Source organism: Rhinoderma darwinii, chromosome 5 (assembly GCF_050947455.1).
Source record: "Rhinoderma darwinii isolate aRhiDar2 chromosome 5, aRhiDar2.hap1, whole genome shotgun sequence".
Taxonomy (NCBI): domain Eukaryota; kingdom Metazoa; phylum Chordata; class Amphibia; order Anura; family Rhinodermatidae; genus Rhinoderma; species Rhinoderma darwinii.
Window position 1 is genome coordinate 24,887,913 of NC_134691.1, and position 15,061 is coordinate 24,902,973.

Genomic DNA, 15,061 nt, shown 5'->3' on the forward strand with positions numbered 1-15,061 from the left:
TCTGGGTCCATTGTCTGAGGGCTCATGCACACGGTCATAGTGGTGTGCACGGCCCGTGATTTGCGGCTCGGACGGCCTCGGAGTGTCATCTGCGGGTTGCCCGCAAATCACGGGCTGTGCACCTGGCCGTGTACGTTCATTTCAATGAGCCTGGACCTCAAAATGCCACCATAATAAAACATGTCCTATCGTTTTGCAGTTCAGGCTCCCGGGCAATGCACGGACCGTGGAAACCACTATCGTATGCATTGGCCCGTAGAAATGAATTGCGGCCGCAAACACACGTTCGTGTGCATGAGGCCTAAGCCTTTGTTTCATTCAGGGGGCACATTGTGACGTGTTTATTTTATTCAGGGGCACATATAGGTCCATAAGCAATGGATATATGTAATGGAGTGTGGGTTGGTATGTATGTATTCACAGTGTCACAAACAAGTTTTTTACTCTAGCCTGGGAAGGGGCGGTGTCACACAAGTTTAGAAAATGTATAGGATTTTATAACTAAGCAATAAAATGTATTTACATTGCACACCATCACAGTATATTATTATTTTACTTAGTTATAGAAGTAGGATTCATTTTACATTTTTACATGGCACACTACACCGTGGGCACCCCGGATGTATGTTTTTGTCATCCAGGTAAGGACCCTATTAAAAATGTGAATCCCACCACTGATTTAACCCTTTATCTTCTGACATTGAAAGTTCGAGTGTCCATAAACTAGTTTGTGTTCCCATTTCATCATGTTGTAGTGTGACTGCAATCTGCTCACCTGCTGCTGTTAATCTTGGGGTGTTACGCCATCGCCTGCTATCTCCAACACACTTTGGTAATGATCTTTTTCCTCCAGCTCTGTGCAAACTTGCTCAGTTAGAATGAAAAAACGATTCTTCTTAAAGGTAATATCTCCAGAACTGTTAGGAAACACATTAAGGCTGTGTTTACATGGCGGATTTTGCTTGGCGGGTCCATGTGAGAGGAGCAAACGAGCGCCGATCAACGATGTTTCGTTGATCAGCACTTGCTGCACCGGCCGATTATCGGCCGGTGTAAAAGGGCCTTTAGCAAAACACAAAACTTCTAGATGGAGTGATGTTGCTCCTTGGTTCTGTTTCACAAAACCACATAGAAAAGTGAGTATTATGCAGGGTATGATCTAGTTACAACCCCACTCCTTACCTCCTCAGTCTTGTGATCTTTCACATCTCTGTTGTACTAGATGACAAGGTATAGGCATCCTCTTGAGAAGTTGATAAGGTTCATCACTCACCAGAAGAGTTGATAACCATGGTGGACATAGCATATGTGTAGTTTGGGCAGCTGTACAGGCAGCCTCTACACATGGGGTCCGCCTGTAAAATGGATTTACTGGAATGGTTCTCCATTAAGAAAAATATAATGGCAGAACAAAGATATGTTGAATAAGATATTTTACTAAAGACAACTGTTACAGTGGTACACAAGCATTTGGCTTTTCACTTCTTTGAGGCACGACAAGATTAAAGGGGTAATCCCAGGTTGGATATTTATGGCATATCCACCTCTGGGACCCACATCACCATCCTACCTTCTGCCACTGTCGCTGGATTTCTGTAATGAGACCTGTTCGTGGATCGGGATCCACAAGAGAAGTCTTGACACTAGTGAACACTTGGCTGGAGAACCATGGGATAGAAGCTATATTATGATCCCTTTACTCTTTACAAAGTAGCTGTGGGGCACCAGTGAACTATATACTCTTCATACACCCCGGACATTTTATCTACTTTCAAGCTTTTGGGCATATGCAAATAAACATTTATAGAGAATTTTATTCCTGTAGTTATACCTTTTGCCCCATAAGCAGCATTGGGAAGGACCACATGACACTTCTTTCTTCTTTGCAATCCCAAAGTTTGTTGAGTGATTGAGTGATCCATCTTGGCACCAATGACTGGCAAAAAGAAGATGATATAGGAAAGGAAACCACCACGTATCCTCATACCACATTTGGCATGTTTCACATTGGACCCCTAATGGGCATCTCAGGGGAGGGGGAATTTTCTGAGTACAACTATAAGGGCTCATCCACACGCTACGGAATTGCCCCGTTTTTTCCGGCCGGTATTTCATACGGAAAAACGCAGCAGAATACAGTAGCAGCATAGTGGATGAGATTTAACAAATCTCATCCATATGCCGCGTAAAAATTCAGAGCAGAAATTGACCTGCAGTGCGTATTTTTCGGACCGCAGCATGTCAACTCCTGCTACGGAAAATGGCCAGAATTGCTGCGTTTTTCAGAGGAGATGCCTCTATCTCCTAACATTGTAAAAAAACGCTGCAAAATATGCACCATTTTCCGGCGTAAAAAATGCAGGAAATGGTGCGTTTTTGCCTCAGCGGAAGGTCTGCGTTTTTCAACGGAATTGCTGCAGAAATTCTCTGCAGCAATTCCGTTGTGTGTGGACAAGCCCTAAAGCTAGCTGCATTAAGGCAACATCATAAAGACCACAGTTAAGGCGGATCTGTCTCCTATTTGAGAGCAGCATAGGATATAGGGGAAGATGCTGAGCTTGGGGATATATAGTTTATGATTTGATTCAGTATATTCATGTAAAAATCTGTTTAGCTGCTGCTGGGACACGTAGCTATAGCAGTGCAAAAGTAGCAGTTGTACCCAATCCCTGGTGCCAGTGGGGGCCCAAAGACCCCTCTGCCACATGAGAACACACCAGTATTATAAATGGCATATTGTAGGTGGGACCCTGTTTCAGATTTTGCATTAGGGCCCACGAACTATAAGTTAGGCCTCAAGACATTGTAGATCTGGGGTAAAGGTTCAGGAGAATCACACAACATCAGTAGTTTAACAGCTGTACTTCACACTGTACACTGTGGTTTTAGCATCTGAAAATGGATAAAAAGAACATGAATTCATTCCTCGGCTGTCAAGCTGAGCGACGAGTTAATCTGGAGAGGTCACTGAGAAAGGAGACACCTGGATATCACCATTGTATCCTAACAATTATAATAGGATTCTCAGATAAGTACAGGATCAGAGCTGTATGTAGGCCACCAGACACTTATGATCTACGGGTCCTATTAAATAACTACTTTAAGAGGTGTACTATGTCATCCAGGTGAGAACTTGTCAGTGTCATTTAGTCATTGGAACACTGTAATTTGCTATAGACGTTCCTGTTGCCTTGCAGTGTTATTACAACCATAACACGAATAGATAAGTTGCACTTTATGGAAATAGGTAATTGAATGTAGATTGTATATGACTATTATTCCTTGTTATTTGGTATTGAGCTAATAAGTGTATCCCAAACAGAACCTCCACTGCCTATGACTTTGATCTCCACTCTACTCTCTTCTCCTCTCGTCTGCTTGAATCTCTCCTTTCCGCTCTCATCTCTTTTCCTCTGCTCTCAACTCTTTTCCTCTGCTCTCAACTCTTTTCCTCTGCTCTCTTTTGCTGTCCTCTCTTCTACTCTGCTCTCCTCTCTTCTCATTACCATTCTCCTCTGCTGTCCTCTTTTCTCCTCTACTCTGTTCTTCTCTCTGCTCTTCACCCTTCTCCTCTTCTCTTCACCCCTCTCCTCTGCTCTCATTCCTTTCCTCTCCATTATTCTACTCTGCTCTCTCCTACTTTGCTCAATTCTCCTCTCTTCTACTCACTTCTCCTCTCTTCTCCTATGCTCTTTTCTGCTTTCATCTCTTACCCTCTGCTTTCATCTCTTTTTCTGCTCTCCTCTCTTCTGCTCACTTCTTCTCTTCTCTGCTGTCCTCTCTTCTCCTCTCCTTTGCTCTACTCTGCGCTTTTCACTTTTACTCCTCTCCTCGCTGTCCTCTCTTCTCCTCTGCCCTATGCTGTCGTGTCTTCTCTGCTCTCCTCTGTTCTTCTCTTCACCCTTCTCCTCTCCTCTGCTCTCATCTATTTCCTCTTCTCTATTCCCCTATCATCTCCTCTATTCTTCTCCTTGCCTCTGCTCTCATCGTTCTTCTCGGCTTTCTTCTCGTCACCCTTCTCCTCTACTCTGCTTTCTTCTCCTCTTCTGCGCTCCTCTCTTCTCATCTGCACCTATTTCTTCTCTATCCTCCTTTCTTCTGCGCTCTTCTAATCACCTCTCTTCTCATCTCATCTCCTCTCTTCACCTCGGCTACGCTGTCCTCTGCTTTAATCTCCTCTCTTTTCCTCTGTTCTCCTTTTTCTTTCTCTTCACCCTTTTCCTCTCCTTTTCTCTTATCTCTTTTTCCTCTACTCTCCTTTATTATCTTATCCTCTAGTCTCATCTCCTTTCTTCTCATCTTCTCTCTTTTATCACCTCTCTTCTCAGCTCCCCTGTGGTCCTCTGCTTTCTTCTCTCTTTTCCTCTGCTCTTCTCTCTTCTCCTCACCCTTCTCCTCTCCTCCACTCTCATATTTTCTCCTCTCTTCTCTACCCTTCGTCTCTACTCCCCTCTTCTCTCACTCTCTCCTCTATGACTACTTTACTGCCTCTTCCCTCCTCTTGAATCCTCGGCCACAGAACATATAAAACATTCTCTTTCTTCAAACTTTCAAATGCAACCCTCTTCAGACAAACATCTAGTTAGCCTAAAAAACTATTATTTAATCCACAGGCTACATTACTGGCTTATAGAGGAATTTTGCAAATAGATGGTTGACACACACAATACACATAAACGCACACCTAAACATGCACTCATGTACACTCACATTTACACTCACATGTACACTCACATGTAGTGCTGCAGAGCTCAACCTTCTCCTGCAACCCTACCTGTTTCAACATTTAGGGGGTCACAAGGATAATCCCACTGCTTGTTTTAGCCATATTATATAATTGGGGCAAAAACCTATGAGGGGCATGTAGTCTGGCATCTTGGGGACAAGGACCAAATGTGGAGTCCTGTCAAAGCCAAAGTGATGGGGAGTGGTTGCACTTTTATTTTCTTTACTGACTTCAGTTAAGTGCAACATGTATTTGAACAAACCTTTGGATGTTTTGTCATAATTCCCTTCAGTGCTGCAAAAATTACTCTCACAAGGCATTGAGGGTCTTGTAAGCTAAGTGTTAACTGGAAAGCAGTAGAATTCTTAATGCAGTTCTAGATATGATTTGACTTTAAGACTCAAGACATTAAAGTATCATTCCTCTGTAAGAACTCCTCTTTACTAATTGAACATAACCCATATGTCTATGCACAAACCCACCTGTTTCTATGTATCTGTATTCCATTCCGTAGTTCAAGCATTCCTAAATGCCCTGTTCTCTATATGGGTGGAGCCTCTCTGCCCTGTTCTCCTCATGGGTGGAGCCTCCCTGCCCTGTTCTCTTCATGGGTGGAGCCTCCCTGCCCTGTTCTCTTCATGGGTGGAGCCTCAATGCCTTGCTCTCTTCATGGGTCGAGCCTCCATGCCTTGTTCTCTCCCAGGCCCTGGGAATTATAGTCTGTGACCATAACAGTTAATCCTGTTAGGAGAAGAGACTCTGGTCACTGCGACAGGAAGGACATCGTTTGGAGGAGAAGGAGGTGTCACACACAATTACCGCAATCATGCCAAACATGGCAGGCTGTAGGCTTTAAGCTATAAATAAGGTTACAATATGAAGGAGAACATACACGTTCATACTGGATGAGGATAAGCAGTAGTCGTCTTGCATTTTATGACTCTTATCGCATCTTATCAAACTGCTAATTCTTGACTCTGTTGACAATCTCTTTCAATGCTTTAAGACATCTTTATGCTCTAAATAAAAATGCACCAGTGATATTCAAGGTTTACTTCAGATCACAGTTAGAAATACGGTGCCAACTTCTTGCATAACCTCTGAGGAGAAAACACAACAATTGGCAGCTCTTATAAACACTGCTAGTTTGTACAGGCTTCTAAACTAAACATCTCGTGGAGAGTCGGTGCACGCTGTGACGTATTATTACACAGAGAAGACACAGTGACTGCTGCTTGCTGTTTGTGAGGAGCCATTATAAACACCATCACCCTTATTATTACCATCGTCATTGTTATTAATGTAATCTTCTGATGGAAACTAGCTATACATATCACATACAGGGGTACACCATCCTTGAGGCAAGATAAGTACCTTTCCCTGACTGCAGGGGCAGCAAAATTTTTGCGTAGGTGCCACCAAAACTTCACTAATAAGCTCAGCTCCTTTGCAAGTGTTAAAGGGGTTGTCTCATCAGGATAGAGCCGCCATAGCTATCAGCTGATCACCGCAGGCCCGGCACCTCCAGCAAACAGCTGATCTTGCCAGGGAAAGTGGCGGCCAACCAGACATTTCCCTTGTAGATGAATGGCTGTCCACGTCAGAGTCACTTTAACCATTGGGAAAATTGTGCACTTGCAGCAGGCCCAGGGGCATATCGATCGTGGTCGCATAGGGTAAGACGGGTCTGGAGGGGAAGGGGGCTTGGCAGCACCAGACCCCTGAAGGAGCGGCTCATCATTTACTATGGCGGAGCAGAGAGCCATTAGCTCCCTGCCCCAAACTATTTTTAGTAAGCCACAGGCTGTTTTAGGCCCGTGGCGTACTAGACATTAATGTGGACGCCAGTCTAGCTTCCTGAAGCATCTAATTTATGGGGGCACCTATCTAATTTATGGGGGCACCTATCTACTATATAGGGGCACCTATTTAATATATGAGGGCACCTAATATATAGCGGCTCCCTACTACTATATGGGGCACCTATCTACTATATAGGGGCACCTATTTAATATATGAGGGCAACTATCTAATATATAGCGGCTCCCTACTACTATATGGGGCACCTATCTACTATATGGGGGCACCTTTTACTTTATGGGGGGCCCCTATCTACTATATGTGAACACCTAACTACTATATGGGGGCACCTATCTACTATATTAGGGCAGCTAACTACTATATAGGGGCAAAAATTGTTATAGCTAAAAAAAAATACACACCGAAATGCAAAAACAAGACCTCACACAGCAACGTCAGTGATAAAAAGAAAAAGTTAGGTCTCTTAATATGCAGTGAGGCAAAACTAGAAAAATAAACTCCTGTAGGCCAATATGACACATTTCCTTACCGGGTTAAGGGACATTGCGCTGCTCATCTTTGTGAGTTTGACAGGATGATGGGGGAAGAACGATCTGTAAATCATGGCAGGAAGACTTCTCTGCTGTTATTGGTAGGCTAGCCTGTCTGTCAATGAGAACTAGATTCAGCATGTAATGCATATTTATTTATATTTAGCGGTTTAGGTTACATTAGTGTTCGCAGTGTGCTGTCGCCATTTTTTTTTTGTCTGCTGTATATTTGCAGTCGCAGGTGTTCTTGCACCTGCATACACGTTTTGTATAATTTTGTTGGAATGTGCTGTTCAAATTTTTGTTGTGTTTTATGTGATCCATATATGTGGGGTTAGTGACTGCCTCCATTTTTGTTCTTGCACTCCTCCCATTCTGCCCTGGGTGATTTTAATTAGTTTAATGCTGGTTCCTACCATCCCCAGATATATATGTAGGCTTAGTCCCAGTTCTGGGTGTATGTGCAGAGTGGGTCCCCACCTTACAGAGGTCGCCTTGTCGTGGCAGGTGGGCAAACACTTTTTGATCAAAATGTGCACTAAGAACCTCCCTTTTGTAAATAGATTTAGCATGTAATGCATATTTATTTATATTTAGCAGTTTAGGTTACATTAGTGTTCGCAGTGTGCTGTCACCATTTTTTGTCTGCTGTCTGTCAATCAGAGGCCGCCCCCTCCTCCAAACATTAAAGGGGTTGTCCTAAGATAAAATATTAGTTTTCTTGGTTAGATCAGGGAAAATATACAAATTTTCCTATTGGAATCATTTAAAATCAATTCTCCTGTGTGTAGATATTTCTGTTACATACATGTTATGGCACCCTCTTCTACCTAATGTGTCCAGTGCTGGTGGTCACATATGCTCAGAAGCTTCCTGCTATTGTGCAGGCCAGCCAATATGAAACAGCACACTAGCAGCGGATTCTTCTCATCTGCTTTGAATGCACTAGGTGATATTTAGAAGAACACTGGGGGCGCCATACCAAATATGTAACAGAAATATCTGGACACTAAAACATTTATTTTAAATGATTCCAATTGAAAAATTGCTGTTTTGCCTCATCTAAAAGAAAAATATTATATTTTATTTTTGGACAACTTCTTTAGTTAATTTATCTACAAGCTGCAGCTCAGGAGTTCAGATGAGCTGTTAGAGACGTGTTTGTCAGCAAGCTTACTGATTGTTTCTTATAACAACTAACAGAATTGCGAATGCTGCTCTGGAGTCTAATACAGGATGTAACTCAGGATCAGTATAAGATAAGTAATGTCATGTATGTACACAGTTACTCCACCAGCAGAATAGTGAGTGCAGCTCTGGAGTATAATACAGGATGTAACTCAGGATCAGTATAAGATAAGTAATGTCATGTATGTACACAGTTAGATCATTTCTATGTATTGGCTATAAAGTGGCGCTCAAATGTGGATGTACGTAGCATCTTTCCATGCTGCCTCAGGCAACAATGCAAGATTCACTGCTTTTTATGTATACTAATTTTTCACAAGTTGTTGCCATTCATGTAATTTGTAAATATATATTATGAAATGAAATAGCTCAAAATTTTGATGTTATTTATAATAAATAAAGCAGTGACGGTATGTGGGTATGGGTTATGAGTGACACTATGATGGCACTGTTTATAGTGGCACTCTGAAGACGCTGTTTATAGGGGACACTCTGATGGCACTGTTTGTAGGGAGCACTCTGATGACTCTAATAATAGGGTTACTCTGGCGGTGTTTATAGGGGTAATCTAAAGGTACTGCTTATAAGGGCACTCGTAAGGCACTGTTTATAGGGGACACTCTGATGACTCTAATAATAGGGTCACTCTGATGGCAGTGTTTATAGGGGACACTGCTGGCACTGTTTATAGGGGCACTCTGATGGCATTATTTAAAGGGAACACTCTAATAGGGTCACTCTGAGGGCTGTGTTTATAGGGAACACTGCTTGCACTTTAATAGGGGCACTCTGATGGCAGTGGTTATAGGGGTACTCTGATGGCACTGTTTATAGGGACACTGTTGACTTTGATATTAGGGTCACTTTGTTGGGCGGTGCTAATGGAAGCACTTTGGCTGACATTATGGGGGAAAAGAAAGTTTATGCACATTTTCTTGTACATTTAGAGGGTTTGCTCTATCTAAATTGAATTGTAAAATGGCAAAATTGCCTCCAGTTAAAGGGGTCTGTTCTGATAAAAGATGCCCTGTAAGCCACTAGGTGCAAGGATCCCACCCATAGCTGAATATACAGCTACATAGTATGTATAATGCCCCATCTGTCTCTACCAGGGACATGTAGATTACTGAATACCAAAATTACCGGCAACTCTATACAAATCACAGCGTGTACTTTGCAAAGAAAACATGTGCCATGTCCAGGCGGTATCCACATTGGTATTCATGCTACTTGGATGGCATTGTGCTGTTGTGTTACCATGAATGAAAATATACATTTCATGAAAGCCGCTGCTGCTTTCTGTAAAGTACAGACGATTCCTAACAAAATCATAACAGCAGCCAAGCTCCTCTGAGAATGGATATGTTTAGAAAGTCTCGGACTGATCTGTTCTAGGAAATCTTCCAGCTCTTTAATCCGTCTGTTTTCTTCATAAATCTAACTTCTTAAACAATATAAGAAGCGAGTGCGTGGCTCCTCTCAAGAAACCAGAGAAACAACCCTTAAGAAGGGTTAGTGTGCAAATGGAGAGAAACGGGAACATGAGAATATAGTCAAAATATGGAGTTCTGTATACTTTTCATACATAGCGTACTGTGGTAAATACATTATAAACATATTATACAGTAGTGCTAAACATATAGTGCTATAATACATACATAATATATATACGGGAGGTTCATGAAAACTGTCAATATGAAAACTGTCAAACTGAGTTGAGTGACATCCAGCTTGCACCTCATACACACATACACACACACACACACACACACACACAACTGCACAAACATACAATCACACATCTCAGACACATTTTCTCCAAAAATAGGTGATGACTACGGTTAGACTAGCCTACAGATGATCCCCTGGTCGGGGCCGGCCTTAGATGTCTGCGACCTGTGCAATTGCACAGGGTGCATTACCATCCTCTGCTGAAGGGGGTGCCACAGATGGCCTGGCGCTTAAGGCTTGCGACCATAGACAATCATTTTAATTGTATAGCAGTATTATTTAGACCCTGGATAGCACTGGTATTAGATTACTTTATGTATAGAACTGTTATATGTTCACTGTATGTTAGTTTTATTTGAGCGCTGTATGGTGGTATTTACTCTGTGTGACACTGATACATAGTCACTGTATACTACTTATGCACAGTATATTATGTTTGCAGTGTATGATGGTGGTGGCACTGTACAGCACTGTGATTTAGGCACCATACTGTCTGGTGCTTATAATTAGGCACTGTATGGCAAGGTTATCTGTGCACTGTATGTCAGTGCTCTATATGGGGGGTACCAAAGAAATATACCACACCGGGCATCATTCAACGTAAGGCCTGCCCTTCCTCTGGTGGCTCCAGGCTTTGAAATGATAATGGAACCTAGTTTTAAAAGAGCCATAAGCTTCAGTACTTAACACCTGGTGGAGAAGCAGATCACTTGCTCCTGGTGTCTATTACTCTTTGGTCTTAATGGTCCGTACTAATTATATACCTGGAGTCTACCCTGAGTCTGCAATAAAAACAACTGCAACTATAATAATCTACACCGCTGATGACTCCTGTATTTGAAAATGTTATTAAAAAAAGTGTATTTAAATTAAGTTTACTATTGGAAGGTATTTGTGGACAAGTACATAAACGTTGCATTTGCCATTTGCAGTAAATAATTTCATAACAATTCAAGCATTTGCCAGTGCCCCGATTACACTGCCAGCTATATAGTCAGCACATGACCCACTGTAGAACCCCCTTAAAAATGTGAACTACAGTGTCTTCAACAATGCCAGCCTGTGCTCCATTACACAGACAGTTTTTGTCATCACATCTGGATATCAATGTATACATTACACCAGACACTCACTGCTATAGCAAAGTAACGTTGTGTATATGGTATCCTTATTTGCCCTCATCTGCTTATGTATCTATAAACCTTGTGGATACCTTGTCTGCATTCTCCACATGGTCTAAGTGAGAAGTCACATAGTTTACATTTGTTACTGTTCAATGTACAAGAATATATCTACTATAATACTACCTCCTATGTACAAGAATATAACTACTATAATACTGCGCCCTATGTACAAGAATATAATTACTATAATACTGCCTCCTATATACAAGAATATAATTACTATAATACTGCCCCCTATGTACAAGAATATAACTACTATAATACTGGACCTATATACAAGAATATAACTATAATAATACTGCCCCCTGTATACAAGAATATAACTACTATAATACTGCCCCTATATACAAGAATATAACTACTATAATACTGCCCCTATATACAAGAATATAACTACTATAATACTGCTCCTATATACAAGAATATAACTACTATAATACTGCCCCTATATACAAGAATATAACTACTATAATACTGCTCCTATATACAAGAATATAACTACTATAATACTGCCCCCTCTATTCAAGAATATAACTGCTATAATACTACCCCCTATATAACAGAATATAACTACTATAATACTGCCCCCTATACACAAGAATATAACTACTATAATACTGCCCCCTATATACAAGAATATAACTACTATAATACTGCCCCCTATATACAAGAATATAACTACTATAATGTTGCCCCTATATACAAGAATATAACTTCTATAATACTGCCCCCTATGTACAAGAATATAACAACTATAATACTGCCCCCTATATACAAGAATGTAACTACTATAATACTGCCCCCTATATACAAGAATATAACTACTATAATGCTGCCCCTATATACAAGAATATAACTACTATAATACTGCCCCTATATACAAGAATATAACTACTATAATACTGCCCCTATGTATAAGAAAATAACTACTATAATACTGCCCCATATGTACAAGAATATAACTACTATAATACTGCCCCATATATACAAGAATATAACTACTATAATACTGCCTCCTATATACAAGAATATAACTACTATAATACTGCTCCTATATACAAGAATATAACTACTATAATACTGCCCCTATATACAAGAATATAACTACTATAATACTTCTCCCTATATACAAGAATATAACTACTATAATACTGCCCCCTATATACAAGAATATAACTACTATAACACTGCCCCTATATACAAGAATATAACTACTATAATACTGCCCCCTATATACAAGAATATAACTACTATAATACTGCCCCCTATATACAAGAATATAACTACTATAATACTGCCCCTATATACAAGAATATAACTACTATAGCACTGCCCCTATATACAAGAATATAACTACTATAACACTGCCCCTATATACAAGAATATAACTACTATATTACTGCCCCCTATATACAAGAATATAACTACTATAATACTGCTCCCTATATACAAGAATATAACTACTATAACACTGCCCCTATATACAAGAATATAACTACTATAATACTGCCCCCTATATACAAGAATATAACTACTATAATACTGCCCCTATATACACAAGAATATAACTACTATAATACTGCCCCTATATACAAGAATATAACTACTATATTACTGCTCCCTATATACAAGAATATAACTACTATAATACTGCCCCCTATATACAAGAATATAACTACTATAATACTGCCCCCTATATACAAGAATATAACTACTATAATACTGCCCCCTATATACAAGAATATAACTACTATAATACTGCCCCTATATACACAAGAATATAACTACTATAATACTGCCCCTATATACAAGAATATAACTACTATAACACTGCCCCTATATACAAGAATATAACTACTATATTACTGCCCCCTATATACAAGAATATAACTACTATAATACTGCTCCCTATATACAAGAATATAACTACTATAACACTGCCCCTATATACAAGAATATAACTACTATAATACTGCCCCCTATATACAAGAATATAACTACTATAATACTGCCCCTATATACACAAGAATATAACTACTATAATACTGCCCCTATATACAAGAATATAACTACTATAATACTGCTCCCTATATACAAGAATATAACTACTATAATACTGCCCCCTATATACAAGAATATAACTACTATAATACTGCCCCCTATATACAAGAATATAACTACTATAATACTGCCCCCTATATACAAGAATATAACTACTATAATACTGCCCCTATATACACAAGAATATAACTACTATAATACTGCCCCTATATACAAGAATATAACTACTATAATACTGCTCCCTATATACAAGAATATAACTACTATAATACTGCCCCCTATATACAAGAATATAACTACTATAATACTGCCCCCTATATACAAGAATATAACTACTATAATACTGCCCCTATATACACAAGAATATAACTACTATAATACTGCCCCTATATACAAGAATATAACTACTATAATACTGCTCCCTATATACAAGAATATAACTACTATAATACTGCCCCCTATATACAAGAATATAACTACTATAATACTGCCCCCTATATACAAGAATATAACTACTATAATACTGCCCCCTATATACAAGAATATAACTACTATAATACTGCTCCTATATACAAGAATATAACTACTATAATACTGTCTCTATATACAAGAATATAACTACTATAATACTGCCCCCTATATACAAGAATATAACTACTATAATACTACCCCATTTTCTTCATGTACTGCTTATAAACTGGGATTTTCCAGATTATAGTTACTAAGTATGTTGTACTGTGGATAGAGATGCAGATTATCCATCGGGACAGGACTTCTTGGCTGTGCGGTACATAATGTACAGGCCGTAGATGTCATCACAGTACAGTAATAAAACTGGTGAAGTCTGTGATTCAGTAGAACACGGGATCTTTCCTGACTGCAATTATATTTATTATTAAAATGACCTTGTAAAACTGAGAGAAATTACTGCTGATCTGTGAGTAGAAATATGACATGACTCAAAGGTTACGCAACTACAGATAAAGAGCAATCATCACATCATTGTTATCGTCACACTCAGGCCATGTTCACACGTGGCAGAATTTTCCCGCTGCAGATGTTGGTGTAGATTCGGGGCAATTACGCAACGAATCTGCAGCAACATTTGCATATTTGACAGGTAATTCAGACGTTGCGGATATCACAGCGGACTTGCCACAGATTTCAGTTTTTGTATTCCAAAGCTGAAATCCGCAGTGAAATTCTGCTGCTTCTCCACAACATAATGCGCATGCTGCGGAGGGAAAATTCTGCGCCGCAGCCTGATTTCCGCACAGTTATTTTGTACAACGTCTGATCTAAGTTTCCTAAAAATGTATAGAAACAAATGTAAAATACGGCTGCTGCAGAATTCCACTGCGGACTGTCCACAGCGAGATTCAACAGCAATTCCGCCACGTGTGAATGTGCCCTTACAGCAGGGAAATTGAACACTTGCTACCAGGTTTTCCCCACACATTAGAGCTGATCGCTCGGGTCCCTGCAGGAGATTACCTGGAGATCTGCTTATTGTCAAGGAAAAAAAGGAATTATCCAAAAAGGACAACCCGTTTTCGGTTACATCTGCGTCGGATGCTCTGTTAGGAGCCACCGCTGCAGATTACATAAAAAATCTGTAACACTATTTAGTACAACCAAATGTCGGAAACCCGACAACCCTTTAAAGTCAATGGTTTCCGGCAGGCGCTGTTGGCGCCTGTCATATGACAGGTCGGTCACTGACGTCTTTTTCATTGTTCTTTTCTTATGACGGAGCAGAACAACGGAAATGACCAATGCAGATGTGAACAGAGCCTTAAAGGGGTTTTCCCATTAGAGAC

General features: G+C 40.1%; 1 protein-coding gene across 2 annotated transcripts in view; it reads left to right on the forward strand.

The window, feature by feature from the left end:
• The window catches only part of NTAQ1 (N-terminal glutamine amidase 1), a 144,171-nt gene that overhangs the window by 126,632 nt on the left and 2,478 nt on the right, over nucleotides 1–15,061 (forward strand). The window lies entirely within an intron of this gene.